The sequence below is a fragment of the Natator depressus genome, chromosome 6, assembly GCF_965152275.1.
Source record: "Natator depressus isolate rNatDep1 chromosome 6, rNatDep2.hap1, whole genome shotgun sequence".
In the NCBI taxonomy this organism is placed as follows: Eukaryota; Metazoa; Chordata; order Testudines; family Cheloniidae; genus Natator; species Natator depressus.
This window is the reverse complement of record NC_134239.1, coordinates 3,418,826-3,438,464: the sequence shown is the minus strand read 5'-3', so window position 1 is coordinate 3,438,464 and position 19,639 is coordinate 3,418,826. Positions and strand designations below refer to the sequence as shown.

General features: G+C 51.8%; 1 pseudogene; it reads left to right on the top strand.

Annotated features, from left to right (window-relative positions):
• Positions 1 to 12,075: 12,075 nt before the first annotated feature.
• On the top strand, positions 12,076 to 17,720 carry LOC141989826 (perforin-1-like; annotated as a pseudogene).
• Positions 17,721 to 19,639: the final 1,919 nt, after the last annotated feature.

Below are 19,639 nucleotides of genomic sequence, written 5' to 3'. Positions count from 1 at the left end.
CTAGCTTCTTAACCCTTTCCAGGTGAAAGGGTTTTTCCTCTGGCCAGGAGGGATTTAAAGGGGTTTACCCTTCCCTTTATATTTATGACACCCCCTCTAACCCACTAGACCCCTCTCCCCACTCAGAGACAAGATGGAACCCAGGAGTCCTGGTTCCCAGTCTCCCTCCGCCCACCCCGCTCTAACCCACTAGACCCACTCCCCTCCCAAAGCCAGGGAGAGAACCCAGAAGTCCTGCCTCCCACCCACCCCCTCACACCAAACTTTAAGCCTTTTTCATCAGCATGAACTGGAGAGGTAGAAAGCTTCACTGTGAGATCTGTTAAATTATTTCTTTCTCCCAGATCTAGACCCCAGCGTGACTTCCCCCTAGTGTGATCTGGACCGGTGATCTGCCAGGTCACACCAATCCTTTTCTCGGGCAGCCAGCTTTACCCTGCTCTGCTGTGAGAACCCCCACTCCTGGGCTGTTCACGCACAGCCTCTGGCATGTCAGCTGCTCCTTGGATTGTGCAACTGAATGACACGAGCCAATATCTCCGGTCCCAGACACTACCCTGGGAATCTCCGTCTGGCAGTGTCCAGTTATGCCCTCTGGATGCTGCAAGCTTAGATGAGTTTGTCAATTTAACGAAGAAATTGATATGTATCAGGCTTGTTATCGCAAGCGGAGTCTCTGACACACTTCAAACCAAACGCACTGCTTCAGGTAGAATAAACAAACAGATTTATTAACTAAAAAGAATAGTGTTAAGTGATCATAAGTCAAAGAATAACCAGTCAGTTTTGGTCCAATGAAATAAAAGCAAAACGCATTCTAAGCTGATCTTAACACTTTCAGTTCCCTTACAAACTTAGATGCTTCTCACCACAGGCTGGCTGGTTGCTCTTCAGCCAGGCTCTCCCATTTGATCAGCGCTTCAGTCGCTTGGTGGTGATGTCTGTAGATGGAGGTGGAAGAGAGAGGAAGAGCACGGCAAAGGTCTCTCCCTTTTATCGTGTCCTTTCTTCCCTCTTGGCTTTGCGCCCCTCTCCCGCATTGGAGTCAGGTGTATATGACCTCATCACAGTCCCAAACTGATGAAAGGAAGGGGGGTGACTCACTCCAGATCCTTTCTTGCTGCCTAGGCCAGCATCCTTTGTTCCTGTGAGGCTGGGCTGGGTTTGTCCCATACATGCCCTGATGAGGTGTGAACTGCCCCTCTGCTCTTGGAGAGTTTTGGCCTGGGCTTATTTTTTAGCCATGAAGACACATTTTCAGCCTCTTAACTAGATACATGAAATTATAACCTATAACAGTACTGTAACAACAATTACTATAACATCGCTATCACAACAATGCTCAGTGCATCATGAGCCTTCTGAAGACTCCCGACATGTCAAGATTTGCATTGGATACCACACGATCACAGTATAAGGATGAACGTGGGGGTGTAGGGTGTTCCCACAATGTACACAACCTCACACCCAGAGATATGAAATGTTTAATGTGTTAAAAAGTTCTATCAATCTGTCCCCATAACATAGTTACACATCAGTCTGATCTAATCTATCTATCCATCCATCCCCTTACACCCGCCTCTATCTATCTATCTATCTATCTATCTATCTATCTATCTATCTATCTATCCCATACACCCTCTATCAATCTATCATCTTATATGACTCTGGCTTTGTCTACACTGCACTTTTGTGGGTAAAATATTTGTCATTCAGGGGTGTGAAAAAACACACACACACCCCAAATGACAAAAGTTTTACTGACAAAATGAACAGCGCTTGGTCAATGGGAGAGCTCTCTCCTGTCACCAAAGAGCAGCTACACTGCACACCTCTTAGCGGCACAGCATTGTTACTAAAAGGTGCATAGTGAAGACATAGCCTCTGTTTATCACTCTGGACAGGATCTTTAAAATGGATGGGCACTGCAGAACTGTGGGGGGAGCCCACTTCTAGGATAGCAGGGGGCTGTGGATCAGGACTGAGGGGCACCAGCCGAGCTGTGGAGGGTGGGGGGAACCCAGTTCTGCGTTCGCAGGGGGGCTGCCGGTTGGCGTTGAGGGGCTGCCGCAGAGCTGGTGGGGGACCCCAGGGCTAGGCTTGTAGGAGGCCGTGGTTCGAGATTAATTTCTCATTCTGTCTTTCTTTTTCAGGGATCAGAACTCCTGCCTGTGTGTGACAAGTGGAAACACACACACACAGAAACCTGAGGTGACACCACTCCCCCACCTCGCCACCACCAGCTTCTAAGTTTCTGTTTCATGTTCCGAGGTATCCTGTACCAGAGAGATATTCACATTTTCAACGTCAGCCCCTGCGACCCACAAACAGCATGTGCCATAAATTTAAAGGGAAGGGTAAACCCCTTTAAAATCCCTCCTGGCCAGAGGAAAAATCCTCTCACCTGTAAAGGGTTAAGAAGCTAAAGGTAACCTCACTGGCACCTGACCAAAACAACCAATGAGGAGACAAGATACTTTGAAAAGATGGGAGGAGGGAGGAAAACAAAGGGTCTGGGTCTGTCTGTATGCTGCTTTTGCCGGGGATAGAACAGGAATGGAGTCTTAGAATTTAGTAAGTAATCTAGCTCGGTATGTGTTAGATTATGATTTGTTTCAATGGCTGAGAAAAGAGCTGTGCTGAATAGAATGACTATTCCTGTCTGTGTGTCTTTTTTGTAGCTTAAGGTTTTGCCTAGAGGGGTTCTCTATGTTTGGAATCTAATTACTCTGTAAGGTATCTACCATCCTGATTTTACAGAGGTGATTCTTTTTTACTTCTATTAAAAGTCTTCTTGTAAGGAAACTGAATACTTTTTCATTGTTCTAAGATCCAAGGGTTTGGGTCTGTGGTCACCTATGCAAATTGGTGACGATTTTTACCAAACCTTCCCCAGGAAGTGGGGTGCAAGGGTTGGGAGGATTTTGGGGGGAAAGACGTGTCCAAACTCCGTTTTTTCAGGAACCCAGATAAAGTTTGGTGGTGGCAGTGGAAGTCCAGGGGCAAAAGGGTAAAATAGTTTGTACCTTGGGGAAGTTTTAACCTAAGCTGGTAAAAGTAAGCTGAGGAGGTTTTCATGCAGGTCCCCACATCTGTACCCTAGAGTTCAGAGTGGGGAAGGAACCTTGAGAGCATGTCAGGGCCATATCCTGCCCCCCAAATCAGAGTACATGGAGGGGCAAAATACAAGGCTAGATCGGCCTGTGGATCTTCTCGGGGGCAGGATAACAGGCTAGAAGGGCCCATGGGTCTAATCCAGAGTGGCAGGGAGGGGGAAGGATACCGGGCTAGATGGGACCATGGGTCTGTTCAGGAGTGGTGCGGTTGGAGCAGGATACTGGGCTAGCTGGACCCATGGGTGTGACACTGCATGCCATATTTGTCTTCGTAATATTATTATGATATGATTATGGCATAATTATGATGCATTTTGTACAAGATAGGTCATATGAGGTGTCATTGAAAAAGATACAATTTTCTGAATGTGATTATCCTATGTGTATGCATGTATCCTTTTTGTATCTAAATTTAGGAATATTGACGATATCTCTGTATTTCAATTGTGCTTATTCTATGTGACACGCACAACTAGACTTTCTGGTACAACAATGAAGAAGCCGGACAGTGCTGGTGGCCCATCAGCAAAGATAATGGACTGGAATAGCTTAACCTTCCTGTGGGCATTTTGGAAAGCTTGTAAACAATGGCTGCTACAACAATGCAAGGGCATGTGTTCAGACCACAGGTCTCTGGGCTCCACTTGGGATGTCAGTATTTTTCCACAGACTGGTCTGGGAACCAAGCTTTGAAACGAAGAGTTCCTACCGTATGCCTACCAATAAATCTCCGGGCATGGATGGGCTGACCGTGGAGTTCTACTGCGTATTCTGGGACATGCTTGGCCTGAGCTTGTCACTGTCTGGGGCTAGTCCTTGGGAAGCAGCATCCTGCCTCTGTCGTGCAGGCGAGCCGTGCTCGCCTTGCTAAAGAAGAAGGGGGACCTCTGTGACCTTCAGAATTGGCATCCCGTCTTCCTCCTCAGTACGGACTACAAAGTCTTTGCGAAGGCCATCCTGCTGCAGCGGGGGTCCGTGCTGGTGGACATGGTCCATCCAACCAGACCTACACCATCCCAGGCCGCACCATCTTTGATCATTTGATTTTGGTCTGGGACCTCCTGGAGCTCGGGCGTAGGGATGGTCTGTCGCTCGCCCTTCTGGTCTTGGACCAGGAGAAGACGTTCGACAGGACGGAGCAGCGGATCCCCACTGGTGAGCGCCCCTACACGTCCCTGCAGTGCGACGAGACCTTCCTGGCCTCCTGGGATCTCACGCGGCACCACCGGGCGCACTCGCGCGAGTGGCCCTTCCAGTGTGACCGCTGCAGCAAAACCTCTGTGGTCTCCTCCAGCCTCCACGAGCACGAGCGGACGCATGGCTAGCGGCGGGACGGGGAGGAGGCAGGGGCCATGGCACGGTACGGCTGCTGCCTCTGCCGGGCCACCTTCCCTGATGCAGGGGCACTGTGGCGCCACCAACAGGGGGAGCACCAGGAGGCAGGTCCCGGGGCGCCCACCTGCCCCGAGGGCGGGGAGGCCTTCGCCTTGCCCTACGATCTGCGTCAGCAGGAACGTCTATGCCCCTGCCTGCGAATGACCCAAATGCAGCAAGGGCTTCTCCAACCGTGCCGGCTTGAGCCCCACACCCCCTCTCAACAGCGTGGCTCTGTTCGCGGCTGCAGTCCTTACCCGCTCTGGGGGCATGGTTCTCTGCATCACTGGGGCTCCTCAACCCTCTTTGCGGGGGGTGGCTCTGTGTGCCACTGGGGCCCACCCCCTCTGGGGGCTTGGCTCTTTGGTAACCCCCGCCCCCAACGTTGGCATGGCCTCTGATCCCCCTGGGGCTCCTTGCTCTCCTTAGCCCTCATAGGTGAGGTGACACCACTCCCTCACATAGGATCCCCACCCCTCTATACGGCTATATGCCCCGCAGGGCTCCTCCACCTCCTGAGTCCCTGCGGGGCATGGCTCTGAGCCCCTAACATACACTTTCTCTGGAACATAGCTATCTGCTCCCCTAGAACCCCTCATTCTTCTGGGTCCATGGGGGCATGGCTCTGTGCTTCCAGGCTCCTCCCCTTCACTCTAAGGGCGTGGCTATGAGACACTTCTTCCAGGGGCTGTAACTGTCTCATCTCCTGGGCCCCTCCCTCTCCTGAGCCCCCATGGGGGGTTGCTTTTTGTTCCTCAAGACATAGGGGGGGTCTGTTCCCCAACTGAGCGTGGGCTCTACACCAAGCAGTCTCCTTCTCTTGTCCCTCTGCTGCCCTGGGGAGGGGTAGGAGGCTGGGGAGATTATGAAAGGAGAACAGGTCATGCGGGGGGCGGGGAGGAGTGGCACTATATGTGAAAGAAAATGTAGAATCAAATGAAGTAAAAATCTTAAATGAATCCACATGTTCCATGGAATCTCTGTGGATAGTAATTCCAGGCTCGAATAAGAATATAACAGTAGGGATCTACTGTCGACCGGACCAGGACAGTGATAGTGACGATGAAATGCTAACGGAGAATAGAAAGGCGATCAAAATAAAGAACTCAATAATAGTGGGGGTTCTCAATTATCCCCATGTTGACTGGCTACATGTCACCTCAGGATGAAATGAAGAGACAAAATTTCTCAATACTTTAAATGACTGCTTCTTGGAGCAGCTGGAACAGGAACCCACAAGGGGAGAGGCAACTCTCGATCTAGTCGTGAGTGGAGCGCAGGTTCTGGTCCAAGAGGTAACCATAACAGGACCCTTTGGAAATAGTGACCATGATATAATAACATTTAACATTCCTGTAGTGGGAAGAACACCTCAACAGCCCAGCACTGTGGCCTTTAATTTCAGAAAGGGGAACTATGCAAAAATGAGGGGGTTAGTTAAACAGAAATTAAAAGGTACAGTGACTAGAGTGAAATCCCTGCAAGCTGCATGGGCCCTTTTCAAAGAAAACCCTAAGAGAGGCCCAACTTCAATGTATACCCCAAATTAAAAAACACAGTCAAAGAACTAAAAAAGAGCCACCGTGGCTTAACAACCCTGTAAAAGAAGCAGTGAGAGATAAAAAGGCATCTTGTAAATAGTGGAAGTCAAATCCTAGTGAGGTAAATAGAAAGGAGCATAAACACTGCCAAATTAAGTGTCAACATGTAATAAGAAAAGCCTAAAAGGAGTTTGAAGAACAGCTAGCCAAAAACTCAATAGGTGATAACAAAATGTTTTTTAAGTACATCAGAAGCAGGAAGCTTGCTAAACAACCAATGGGGCCCCTGGACGATCGAGATACAAAAGGAGCACTTAAAGACCACAAAGTCACTGCGGAAAAATTCAATGAATTCTTTGCTTCAGTCTTCACGGCTGAGGATGTTAGGGAGATTCCCAAACCTGAGCCGATCTTTGTAGGTGTCATATCTGAGGAATTGTCACAGATTGGAGTGTCATTAGAAGAGGTTTTGGAATTAATTGACAGTAACAGGTCACCGGGACCAGATGGCATTCAGCCACAAGTTCTGAAAGAACTCCAATGTGAAATTGCGGAACTATTAACTATGGTTTGTAACCTCTCCTTTAAATCAGCTTCTGTACCCAATGGCTGGAAGACAGCTAATGTAACCCCAATATTTAAGAAGGGCTCTAGAGGTGATCCTGGCTATTACAGACCGGTAGGTCTAACATCAGTACCGGGCAGATTAGTTGAAACAATAGTAAATGTAAGGGGACTGTTGCCCCCTTCCTAACATTCAGTGGGGGTGTTTTGGTTGCTAGCTCCCAGTACTAAAAGGGGAAGGGTCGATGGGAAACCAGGACCCTGAGACTGACAGCCCCCAGGAACAATGGGGGGAGGCCAATGCTCCTGATCAGCCTGAATGACAGGGCGGGCAGGCTAATCAGGGAGTCAGGAGATCCCATCCTCCATGTCAGCTGGATTTGCCTGGGCCAGACAGAGGGGGGCCGAGCTAAGGAGAAAGCAGGGGCCCAAGCTGAGCTGGGGAGCAGAGCTGTGCCAGATCCAGAGGGACCAGAAAAGCAGCCCAGAGACAGCAGCCCCTGTCCTGGGAGCAGAGCTGCAGCCACCAGAGCCAGAGGGGCCAGAGAAGCAGCCCAGGGAGCTGGAGGCAGAGCAGCAGCAATGCAGAGACCGAGTGGTGGAGCTGGGGCTGGAGCAGTCCGGAGCTGGGTGCGGTGAGCAGCGGCGGAGAGCGAGGGGGACCCTGGGCAGCGGGCCCAGCACAGGGAGACGCCTCAGCCAAGAGGCTCTGCAGGCCAAGCTTGGATCGTAAGCCCGGCGGGGCGGGGGCGACACTGGGCAGAAGGGTCCTGCCACCTAGAGCCTGAGAGCGTGTGGACACCACCAGAGCGAGTGTCCAGCCCACAGCATCCCTGCAGCACGGCCAGGGCCTGGGAAGAAGGTTCTGGGACTTACAAGAAACAGACTGTGAACCGCCCGGACGTTCCAGAGGCACTGTTTGTGACGTTCCCTGCCACAGAGCGGGGTGATGTGTTTCCTTTAACCTTTCCCGCGTTTCCTTAGTCTTTTTAAAATTAATTGCTGATGAAAAGGTCAGTGGGTCAGAGAAGTGCCCAGTGCAGAGAGAGTACCCTGGAGTGGGGACACCCAAGCCACTGTCCTAGGTGACCACAACAGGGTTGGGGGTCGAGCCCCCCAGGAATCCTGGGCCCAGCCTTGTTGGGGTTAGGAGGACTCTGCCAGACAGGAGAGTGGAAGGGGAGTCCTCAAGGGCAGGGAGGCCACTGGGTAAAGGAAGTGGGAGTGAGGACTCGGATCCGTTTGCTCACCCAATTCACCGGGGTAGTGCAGAAGCCAGGAAAGTTCCCCACAATAGCGGGACTATTCCCCCTCTTACATAAAGAATAAAATTGTCAGACACATAGAAGAACATAAATTGTTTGGCAAAAGTCAATATGGTTTCTATAAAGGGAAATCGTGTCTTACTAATATATTAAAGTTCTTTGAGGGAGTCAACAAACTTGTGGACAAGGGGGATCCAGTGTACATAGTGTACTTGGATTTCCAGAAAGCCTTTGACGAGGTCCCTCACCAAAGGCTCTTACGTAAATTAAGTTGTGCTGGGATAAGAGGGAAGATCCTTTCATACATTTAGAACTGGTTAAAACACAGGGAACCAAGGATAGGAATAAATGGTAAATTTTCAGAATGGGGAGGGATAACTAGTGGTGTTCCCCAAAGGTCAGTTCTAGGACCAATCCTATTCAACTTATTCATAAATGATCTGGAGAAAGGGGTAAACAGTGAGGTGGCAAAGTTTGCAGAGTATACGAAACTGCTCAAGATAGTTAAGACCAAAGCAGACTGTGAAGAACTTCAAAAAGATCTCACAAAACTAAGTGATTGGGCAAAAAAAAAATACAAATGAAAGGTAATGTGGAGAAATGTAAAGTGATGCACATTGGAAAACATAACCCCAATTACACATACAATATGATGGGGGCTAATTTAGCTACAACTAATCAGGAAAGAGATCTTGGAGTCATCGTGGATAGTTCTCTGAAGACGTCCACGCACTGTGCAGCGGCGGTCAAAAAAGCAAACGGGATGTTAGGAATCATTAAAAAAGGGATAGAGAATAAGATGGAGAATATCTTATTGCCCTTATATAAATGCATGGTCTGCCCACATCTTGAATATTGCGTAGAGATGTGGTCTCCTCATCTCAAAAAAGATACACTGGCATTAGAAAAGGTTAAGAGAAGGGCAACTAAAATGATTCACGGTTTGGAACGGGTCCCATATGAGGAGAGATTAAAGAGGCTAGGACTTTTCAGCTAGGAAAAGAGGAGACTGAGTGGGGATGTGATAGAGGTATATATGAATTCATGAGTGGTGTGGAGAAAGTGAAGAAGGAAAAGTTATTTACTTGTCCCCATAATAGAAGAAGTAGGGGCCTCCAAATGAAATTAACAGGCAGCAGGTTTAAAACAAATAAAAGGAAGTTCTTCTTCAAACAGCGCACAGTCAACCTGTGGAACTCCTTGCCTGAGGAGGTGCTGAAGGCTCGGACTCTAACAGGGTTTAAAAGAGAACTAGATAAATTCACGCAGGTTAAGTCCATTAATAGCTATTTGCCAGGATGGCTGAGGAATGATGTCCCTAGCAGCTGTTTGTCAGAGGGTGGAGATGGATGGCAGGAGAGAGATCACTCGATCTTTGCCTGTTAGGTTCGCTCCCTCTGGGGCACCTGACATTGGCCACTGTTGGCAAAGAGGATACTGGGCTGGATGGACCTTTGGTCTGACCCAGTCTGGCCATTCTTATATTCTTATGTTCTTAACAGCACATGGGTCAATGCCCCTCCCTCCCCGGGATTGTGGCTCTACTGGTCCCTCACTCCCCAGGGGGCGTGGCTCTGTGGTTCCAGGCCCCACCCCATCGGGCGTGTCTGACTGGTGAAATATCGTCCTCATGCGTATAAGTGTCGAGGGGAGGCGCTGCCCCCTGCTGGAGGGAATTGGAGCAGTCTGTGAGAGCAATTCATTGATTCCCTGCGGCGCTGTGGAGTGGGGGTGCAGCGGGGTGGAAGGGATTGTCAGGCTGAGGGTTTTGAACTTAACCGTAAAGGGAAGCTCATGGTAACCCCCGTCCAAAGCTTCTTTGTAAACCGGCCTTGCGCTGATGCTGTGAAAAGAATATGAAATCAACATCTCTTTTTGTTACCTGGGGGCTTCTGTGATTCCTCCCCACCCAGAGACTGGAGAGAACCCTGGCTCCCAGCCCCCCTACTCTGTCCCGCTAGACCCCACTCCCCTCTCATAACAGGGGCCAGAACCCAGGAGTTCTGTGCTGGGGCTGGACCTGGGGTGGCCTCTTTCCCTGAAATGGGCAGACTCACACTAACCCCCCATCCCCTCAGCTGCCTGCCTAAGCCCTACCCCTTCCTGAACCCTATGGGATGTGGCTGTATGGTCCCAAGCCCCAACCCCTCACCGAAGAGGCATGGCTGTTTGATACCCTCATGGGAGCATGATTCTCATGCCCTAGTGCTCCTCGCCCTTTCTGGGGCTCTTCCCAGAGGCTCCTCCTCTCCTGGGGTCATCTCCCTAGACTAGAAGGGCGTGGCTGTCTCATCCCTGGGGCCCCTTCCCTCCAACTCCAGTTCTGGGAGTGTGGGTCTGTACTCCCAAGTAGGGTGGGACTCTACTTCCATAGCCGCCCCCTCTCCCGAAGAGGGCATGGTGTTCTCTGGTCCTGGGCCCCTCCTCTAAGGGGGTGTGACTCTGAGTTCTCCTGGACCCTCCCCCAATTTGTTTCCCATGCCTCTGTACAGCCCCCTGTGACTGGATCCCCAGGGTAGAACCTTGAATTGGGGCACCGCTGTGCCCTCTTACCTCTCCAACCCAGACTGTCTCTTACAGTGCTTTGCCGGTGACAAGCAGCAAAACCCATCCAGGGGCTGAGCTCACTCTGCCAACAACAGGCAAGGAGACACCCTGCTAAATTGCATGAATGCTCTAATTAGACAGATACAGACATCTGCAAATCTCCCCAGCCTTGGATCCAGGAAATGTACCCTTTTCCATGGCTCAAGACCTTCTCTTAAACAGAGCAAGTTCATTAGTTACTTCACCACTTTGTCAAAGGAAAGTGGACATGCACCAGCCTTTCTAGCCTGAGCCGATTCCCCAAGCCCTCTAGGCAAACTCACTGGTAAGGATAAAGTGTTAAAGTCAGTTTATTAACCACAGAAAGATCAATTTTAGGTGATTAGAAGTGATAAACACAGAGGTCAATGTTGGTTACACAAGAAATAAAAATAGAATCGCAGTCTAAATGGCTTAGTCTGTTAAACTTAAAGATTTGAATCCAAGAACATTTCTCACCCCACTGGGTGCTCCAGGCTGTTGACAGTTCTCTGTACACAGGCTAGATTCCCTTCTCAGCCTGGGACCAATCTCCCCAGTTCAAAGTCTTTGTCTTCCCAATGATATTGAGATGCGGGAGAAGAGAGGTCAAGTGGTGATGTCAGTGGGAGTCTGGATTCTTCTTCATCGGCCATCAATACCTGTCCGGCCCAGCCTCTGGTAAATGTGGATAAGGAATAATGTGCATTTCCCACTTACCACATATTTCAGAGGCAAAGTTATTGCAACACGTGATAACTTCACCGATAATGATAGCACTCCCCATTCAACAGGATATTCCTGTTCAGCAGAGCAAGACTTCTTAAACGATACCTCACAAGGCATGTATTGTAGAAAACATTTCATTGTCATATCACAGTGTGGAATATGGAGGTTCCTGGCTCTTATTTTGAGGTACAGTGTGTTACCCCCCCACCCCCAGCTTGTATCTCCATGAGGGGGGAAGGAGACAAAAGCGGATGGGGGGCATGCTGGGATGGAGTGAGGGAGACCCCTGGTAGAATATGTGGGGATGCAGAAAGTGGGGTGACCCCTGGCAAGATAATGGGGATGCAGAGGGATAGGGGTCCTACCAGCAGGGGGTGAAGGAGTGAGCAGAATCCCCTGATGGGGGAATATGGGAGCTGTGGGACCCTGGGGTTGGAGTCCCAGGGCATGAAAAGGTGGAGAGAACAAAACACGGAGAACAGAGACAGAGAAAGAAACCTCAAACCTGCTCTATAGCAGCCCAGGGTCATCCCCCGCCCCTCAGTGCCCAATTTCCCCAGCTCTGCCCCACAGGGCCAGGGCATTGGGCTTCCTCTGGATTTACCCAGGGATCAGAATCCTGGCCTGATTCCAATGGCATCGGTGGGATGGCTCTGTATTTACAGTGGGGTCCCTGAGGCGCTAGGTGCTGGCCCCAGTGCGGCACTAGGGGGCGCTATGCTGCAGGTTGGGGGGCTCAGCAGGGGGTGCTCTTCCTGGGCATGCAGCGGACCCAATGACTCGTTGCAGGATTTGTCTCACTGTGGATTCCTTTTCAGCCTCTCTAGCTCCTCATACCGTGGGTCGAGACCCACGGTACATGCATTTGATTCACCACATGGGTGGAACAATTGCTGGCCACAGCTTCCTTCCCAGCTAGCTGTGGCTGGGGGTGTAAAGGGGGGCAGAAGCTCAGTGCTGGGGGGAGTGTGAGGATGGTTGAGACACTGAGAACACAAGAGACCTTTTGTGGTGCCTTGATCCACCTTCAAAGCGCGTCTCTCCCAGCAGAGAAACAGACCAACCCTGGCTGCCGACAGGCCCCAGAGCCGAAATATACCTCAGCTCAAATCCTGAGACAGATGAGTGATGGGTGGGTCTGCTCAGACCTCAGCTGAGATCAGGAACCCCACTGCACCAGGCCCTGCACAGACCAGACTAAAATGAGGGACCCCATTGCGTCGGGCACTGCACGGCCAAAATCAGGAGCCCCATCTCCCCTGGCACTGCACAGATCCCAGGCGAGATTGGGAACCCCATTGCCTCAGGCCCTGAGCAGACCCCGACCGAGATCAGGGACCCCATCGCGCCGGGCACTGCACAAACCCCAGCCAAGATTGAAGACCCCATCAGTCTGGGTGCTGCACAGACCCATCCCAACTGAGATCTGGGCCCCCTAATGCTGGGCACTGCACAGACCACCCCCCCGCCCGACTGAGATTGGTGGCTCTGTCACACCGGGTGCTACACAGAACTCAATCAAGATCATGGTCCCCAGTCCCTCCTGCTATAACCCACTCGATCCCACTCCCCTTCCAGTACGACAATAGAACCCAGGAGTCCTGACTCCCCCTCCACCCCCCCATCCTCTAATCCACTTCACCTCACTCCTCTCCCGGTGCGAAAATAGAACCCAGGATTCCTGACTCTTCCTCCACCCCACATCCTCTAACTCACTTCACCCCACGCCCCTGCCAGAGTGACAATAGAACCCAGGAGTCCTGACTCTCAATCCAGTGCCCCAGCCACTAGGCCACATTGATGATCAAAAGCTGAGTTGCAATTTACCTAGTTGATACCTTTCATATCAGGGGCATCCTGCAATTTCAGGCTGTTTGATTTTCTATTGGCAACGAAGCAGTGGGGGGCAGCAGATCTGGACTGAGGAGCACCGAAAGAGTGCGGGGGGGAGGGAACCCCAAGGCGCAGATTGCAGGGGGCTGGCCAGAACCAAGCAGTCCATACTCAAATGCGTTTTTCCTGCCTGGTTCTGCTGGGGTGAGTTCAACCATTTACTGTCCCCTCCCAGTCCGAGCCTGCTACCCTGACAGGATGCAGAGCTGTTACCCTTTCCTGCCCCACAGCCAGCATTGCTGTACAGTTCCAACCCAAGTTGAAAACAATTCAAATTGACCTTTAACACAGCATCCCTTGTGGTTAGGAGGGGGAGGGACGCAAAGAGAAGTGTGAGGTGCTCAAAGCATCTGGGGCAGAAGGAAGGGGAGAGGATACCAGAGTAGATGGGCCCATGGGTCTGTTCTCGGGTGGCAAGGAGGGGGCAGGATAGCGGGCTTGATGGGCCCATGGGCCTGATCCAGGGCAAAAGGGAGGGGGCAGGATACTAGGCTAGATGGGCCCAGAGTCTCCTCTGGGGCACCAGAATTTCCTGCTCTCTTTGACCAACAGCCACAGTGTAAAGGTGGCAGTGCCAGAGAGAAACCCCATAAAATGACCCCCCATCAGTGGTTCAACATAACCAAATCCACCACTCGGCGTGGCCACAAGGGGGCCCCAACAGTTTCCACAGCAACGCCAGTCAGGCCTAGCGTGGCCCAAGGTCCCCCTGCTCTTGCTGGCTATAAAAGCCACCACTCGTAGCCACGGGTTGTATGTGGCTTTGCACTGCATACTAGTGGCCAGACCCAGCCACTACCTCAGCTCACTAATTATAAGCCACAGAATCTGTCCACATTGCACCCTCCTTTAATGGCCCCATTGAAGAACTGCAATGACCCATGATTATATAGCAAGCTGTCGAGTGGGTACGTGAAACTCTACCTCCTCCTCATAGTTAGTGTTGGTATTGCAACATCTGGGAAATAGGGACGGGAGGGAATTGATGCAAATTAGGTAATCTGTAGTCAAACATGCAAATGAGGTATCAGGCCATTTGTGTATTGCCACCAGAGTTTCTAGAGCCCACAGTTTTCATGGGTGTGCTATAGAACATGGTAGATGTCATGGATGGTAAGTGGATGTCTCTGTTGCTACAACAGAGTTAACCAATGGAACTGCCTGCCACTGGATTGTCACTAATTCTGGATCTCTCTGTTTCTCTAGCTCCATATGTACATTTTCAAGTACATAAAAGGTTGTTACAAGGAGGAGGGAGAAAAATTGTTCTTCTTAACCTCTGAGGATGGGACAAGATGCAATGGGCTTAATTGCAGCAAGGGCAGTTTAGGCTGGACTTGAAGAAAAACTTCCTACCTGTCAGGGTGGTTAAGCCCTGGAATCAATCGCCTAGGGAGGTTGTGGAATCTCCATCACTGGGGATTTTTAAGAGCAGGTTGGACAAACACCTGTCAGGGATGGTCTAGATAATCCTTAGCCCTGCCTTGAATGCATGGGACTGGAGTAGATGACCTCTCGAGGTCTCTTCCAGTTCTATGATTCTATTATTCTATGGGTCTACTCTGGGTAGCAGGGAGGGGTCAGGATATTGGGCTAGATGGGCCCATGGGCCTGATCCAGGTCAAAACGGAGGGAGCAAGATAAGAGGTTAGATGGGCCCAGGATCTCTTCCGGGGTGGTAACATTTCCTGCCTTCTTTCCCCAACAGCTGCAGTGTCAAGGTGGCAGCGCCAGACGCTAGGGCTGATGCTGGCCAGGAGAAACCCCAGAAAATGACCCTCCGTCAGTAGTTCAACACAACCAAATCCACCACTTGGCGTGGCCACAAGGGGGCCCCAGTAGTTTCTACAGCAAAGCCAGTCATGCCTAGCACGACCCAAGCTCCCGCTGCTCTTGCTGGTTAAAAAGCCACGACATGGGTTGTGTGTGGCTTTGCACTGCCCACTAGTGGCCAGACCCAGCCACTGAATCAGCTCACTCAGTACAAGCCATGTGGCACCGCCCTCTAGTGGCCCCATTGGGGAATTGCAATGACGTATTATTAGATTGCGCACCGTGGAGTAGGCATGTGAAACTCTACCTCCTCCTCGTAGTTAGTCCTGGTATTACAACATCTGGGAAGTAGGGAGGGGAGGGAATTGATGCCAGTTAGGTAATCTGTAGTCAAACATGCAAATGAGGCATCACGTCATTTGTGTAATGAGTTTTCGTAGGTGTGCAATAAAACATGGCTGATGTCGTCGGTGGTAGGTGGATGTCTCTGTCTCTACAACAGAGATAACTTACAGAACTGCCTGCCACTGGATTGTCACTAATTCTGGACCTCTGTGTGTCTGTTCCTCTAGGCTGTTCAGAGGCTGACGGCCTCTCCTTGGTGGGGGAACCCATCACATCAGCCATGCAAAGATTTGGTGCCTTCATCCCCCTCCTCCTCTTCGTCTTCCCTGGGGCCTCCTCCCATTGTCACACTGGCACAGTCAATGAATGCAAGAATCACACAGCCTTTGTGCCCGGGCACAGCCTGGCTGGGGAGGGCATCGATGTGACCACGATGGCCAGAAAGGGGGCCTACCTGGTAGACAGCAGCCTCTGGCAAAATCAGGACAGCACCTGCACCCTGTGCCGGAACCAACTTCAAGGAGGGCAGTGGCAGAGGCTGCCACTGGCCGTGGAGGACTGGAGGGTCCGCGTCTCTTGCAGCCGGAAGCTGAGCAGCTCGGTGCAGCAGTCGGCAATGGGCATGATGGATTCGGCGGCGTCCACGGTGCAGAATGACTGGAAGGTGGGGCTGGACGTGCTGTGAAGCCCAAGGTTAATGTGCAGGTGGCCCTGGCTGGATCGCACTCCAAACTGGCCAGTTTCATGGTAGACCACGCGCAAATGGACAAATACGGCTTCATGAGCCACAAGGTCTCCTGTGGCTCTTACAGGTGAGAGGCAGCCTGGGTCGGGAGGGCTCACTTCAAATTGGGATCACAGCAACACCGCACAGTGATACGGGGTCTTTCCCCTCAATGGGACACCAGGTCAGATCCAGGCCTAGGAGGGCTGGCTCAGGGGGGCAGAGAATGTGACACAGAACCTTTCCTCTCTAGGGAACACTGGCTTCAATCTAGCACCAGGATGGGGGACTGATTCAGGATAATGGGGAATGGGACACAGGACCTTTCCCCTCTAGCGGGCATCATCTCCGATCTGGCCCCAGGCCAGGGGACTGGTTAGCTAGGAAGGCAGGGAATGCTACACAGGACCTTTCCCCTCTAGGGGGCACTGGCTCCCACGTGGGACTGGACAGTTATGGGGATTTCTTCTCATGCATGTCAGGACAGCCCGGTGACCTGCTATGAGCAGAGCGGGGGCAGTCTGTCAGAACAATCAAGCAGCCGGCAGTATCCCCAGCAAGCTTGTGAGGTTCAGCACAATGGGTGGCTGTTTTCAGTAGGAGCCACCTGCTTAGACCCTTTCTTCTGGTTTGGCTGGGGCCTTAGGACTGGCAGCTAATAACCTCAGCTGACTCACCGGGTGCAGAATCCACCTCTTGTGTCCCTGACCAGGTTCTGGGTCAGCGAGATGCCCCCGCTCACCAGCAATTTCACTCTGGTGCTGGAGAACCTCCCGGAGCAGTACAACAGCAAATCCAAGCTGGAGTACCGGCAGCTAATCAGCAACTACGGCACCCACTACCTGTCCCAGCTGCAGCTTGGGGGCCGGGTGCAGTACGTGACAGCTGTGCGGGTCTGCGAAGCGTCAAGGAGCAGCTTGATTGACGACGAGATCAAGGACTGCTTGAGCATGCAGGCAGCCGTGAGTATCGGAATGGGCTCGATCAAGAGTAGGTACAGCAAGTGCGAGGAGGAGAGGAAGGGGAAGGTCCAGGGGAGCTTCCACGAGACGTATCGGGAGTGCCAGGTCGAGGTGGAGGAAGGAGAGAGCACAAGTGATGTGCTCTTCTCCGTGAGTGATGCCAAGGTCTTCTCGGCCTGGAAGGAGAGCCTCAAAGACAGCCCTGACCTGGTGTCCTATTCGCTGCAAACCACCACATCCTACTGGAGCAGGACGACCCCAAGCGGGAGGCGCTGAGGCGGGCGGTGAGTGAGTACATCCGTGAGAGAGCCCTGTGGAGGAATTGCACCCGAAGCTGCCCCCCCGGGACTCAACGCAGCGCCCATGACCCCTGCTCCTGCGTGTGCCCTGGGGATACCATGACCAACACGACGTGCTGCTCGTGGGAGCGCACCCTGGGGAAGCTGATGGTCACAGTGAAGACGGCCAGCGGCCTGTGGGGGGACTACTTTACTGCTACGGATGTCTTCGTCAAGGTCTTCTTTGAGAGAAGGGAGATGTGGACTGGCACCATCTGGAACAACAACAATCCCGTCTGGAACGTCCACTTGGACTTCGGTACCGTCCGCACCACCAGCGCCAGCAAGATCCGAGTCCAGGTCTGGGATGAGGACAACAAGTGGGACGATGACCTGCTGGGAAGCTGCGACATCCCGCTGGAGGCTGGGGGGCCCCACCAGAAGGATTGCTACCTGAACCATGGCCGCATCTGGTTCCAGTACAGCCTGCGCTGTGGGCCCCACCTCGGGGGGCCGAGCTGCTCTGATTATGTCTCCCAGCCACCCCAGCTGGGAACAGCCAAGGGGAATGAGGTGGAGGCCTTCTGGTGAGCCCCTTAGATAGGGGATCGGAGAGGGGCATGGGTGTGCATTGGTCAATAGCACTCCCTGTCCAACCATTTGCTAGATCCCGCTCTGCTGATGCTGGGCGGCTTCATGCTGACCCTCCTGCTCGGGAATCAGGGTCTCCTATGCCCATAAGAGACGTCTGCTCCTGTGGGTCCGTTATCTTCACAGCTCCCTCTGGGAAAACATCCCATCAAGAACCGTCCATTTCAAATCCATCAGACCAGCCTGTCCAATGATTCCAACCATCCAATGGATCCCTCCAATCAACAAACTAATGTATCTACCTACTGCATACCTGTTCTCAACCTATTTACCATTTTGGGTTACATATGCAGGGGAGGTTGCATTGTGGGTTGCATATGCGGCTCTCTATGTGTTATTCTGGCCACATCCATAGTGCATATATACTATCTGTATGTCCCTCAGATGTGACACGAGCTTCAGCTGTGTGCTGACTGGGGCACGAGCAGCTGCGGGTTGAGAACTACTGATCTAGTGCATCCAATATAACTAACCAAGCAACCAACTAAGGTCTTAAGTACATCCAACCAACCAACCAATATGTGTAGCCGGTGCAACCAACCAACCAATGAATGTCCCAAGTACGTCCAACCAACCAGTCGACCAAGATGTGCAGGCCGGGCAACCAATCCACCGCCCCATGTCTCCAGCCACCAACGGTATTTATCTGTCTAGTGTATCCACTGGAAAACCGATGTTCTCTGCAAGAAGGGATAAGGTCCAGAGCTTAGCCCTGTCCTATTGCGGCTTCAGTGATCAACCCTCTGTAGAAACCTGAAGATATTCCAGGGTGGACATGGTTCAAAAGACCCAGCAGATGAGCCGGGGTTCCAGGGGGAGGATTCATTAGGGGGCTGTTCCCTAAATGTTGTTTCTGTTGCTTTCCACAATTACCCAGCTGCTTTGGGGTTAGTTATATCATTATAAATTCACAGGTCCCACCCACCAACCAGCTGGATGTTCTCTGCTCAGGTGGTCGTCACAGATGATGACGTATCACTCACCGTCAGGAAGCTTCAGAGTTAGTACCCAGGAGAACATGCCACAGGGCTATTGACTGAGGCTGTCAGCAGGCTCAGGGAGATGGCACTGCACTGGGGTCACATTTGGGAAGAGCAAATTCTCCCTAATTCGGGGATTCAAGGTTCTTCCTGTCTCACTTCTACCTGCCTCTGTTGAGAGCCTAATCAATAAGTCCACAGTGCACCTCACTGATGATGGGTGTGGTTAACTCTGAACCCTACTGACTGCAAGTTAAACATCTCCAGCCTGGAAAACTGCCATGCAGTTTCCCTTGCGATAACAAGCCTGGTACATAACTCCACGGTGCACCTCACTGATGATGGGTGTGGTTAACTCTGCCATTTGCCATGCTCTCTCTCTCTTTTCCACCAACATCTACGGACAGTACACCAAGCGAATGAAGCGCTGATCAAAGGGGAGAGTTTGGCTGCCAAGCAACCAGCCTGTGGTAAGTAGCATCTAAGGGCTTGGCTACACTTGTGAGTTGCAGCGCAATAAAGGAGCCCCGGGCGCACTAGCTTACTCCCCGTCCACACGGACAAGGCACGCAGAGCGCTCTGACTCCACGGCTACAGCACTGCTGGTACTCCACCTCGGCGAGTGGAATAGCGTTTGCTGCACCCCCCCTGGAGCACCACGGCACCAGTGTGAATGAGGTGTTCCATTACTGAGCTCTTGTCAGCCTCCGGAAACATCCCATAATCCCCTTAAGCCAAGTGGCCACTCTTCTCATTGTTGTGAAGTCGGCTGCAGGAATGCGGAAATGCCCTTTGAAAGCTCCGTTTAGGAGAAGCCGGAGAAAAAGTAAACATTTACTGTTTGCTTTGAGTGAGTGAGAGAGAGACGGGGGGGAATGG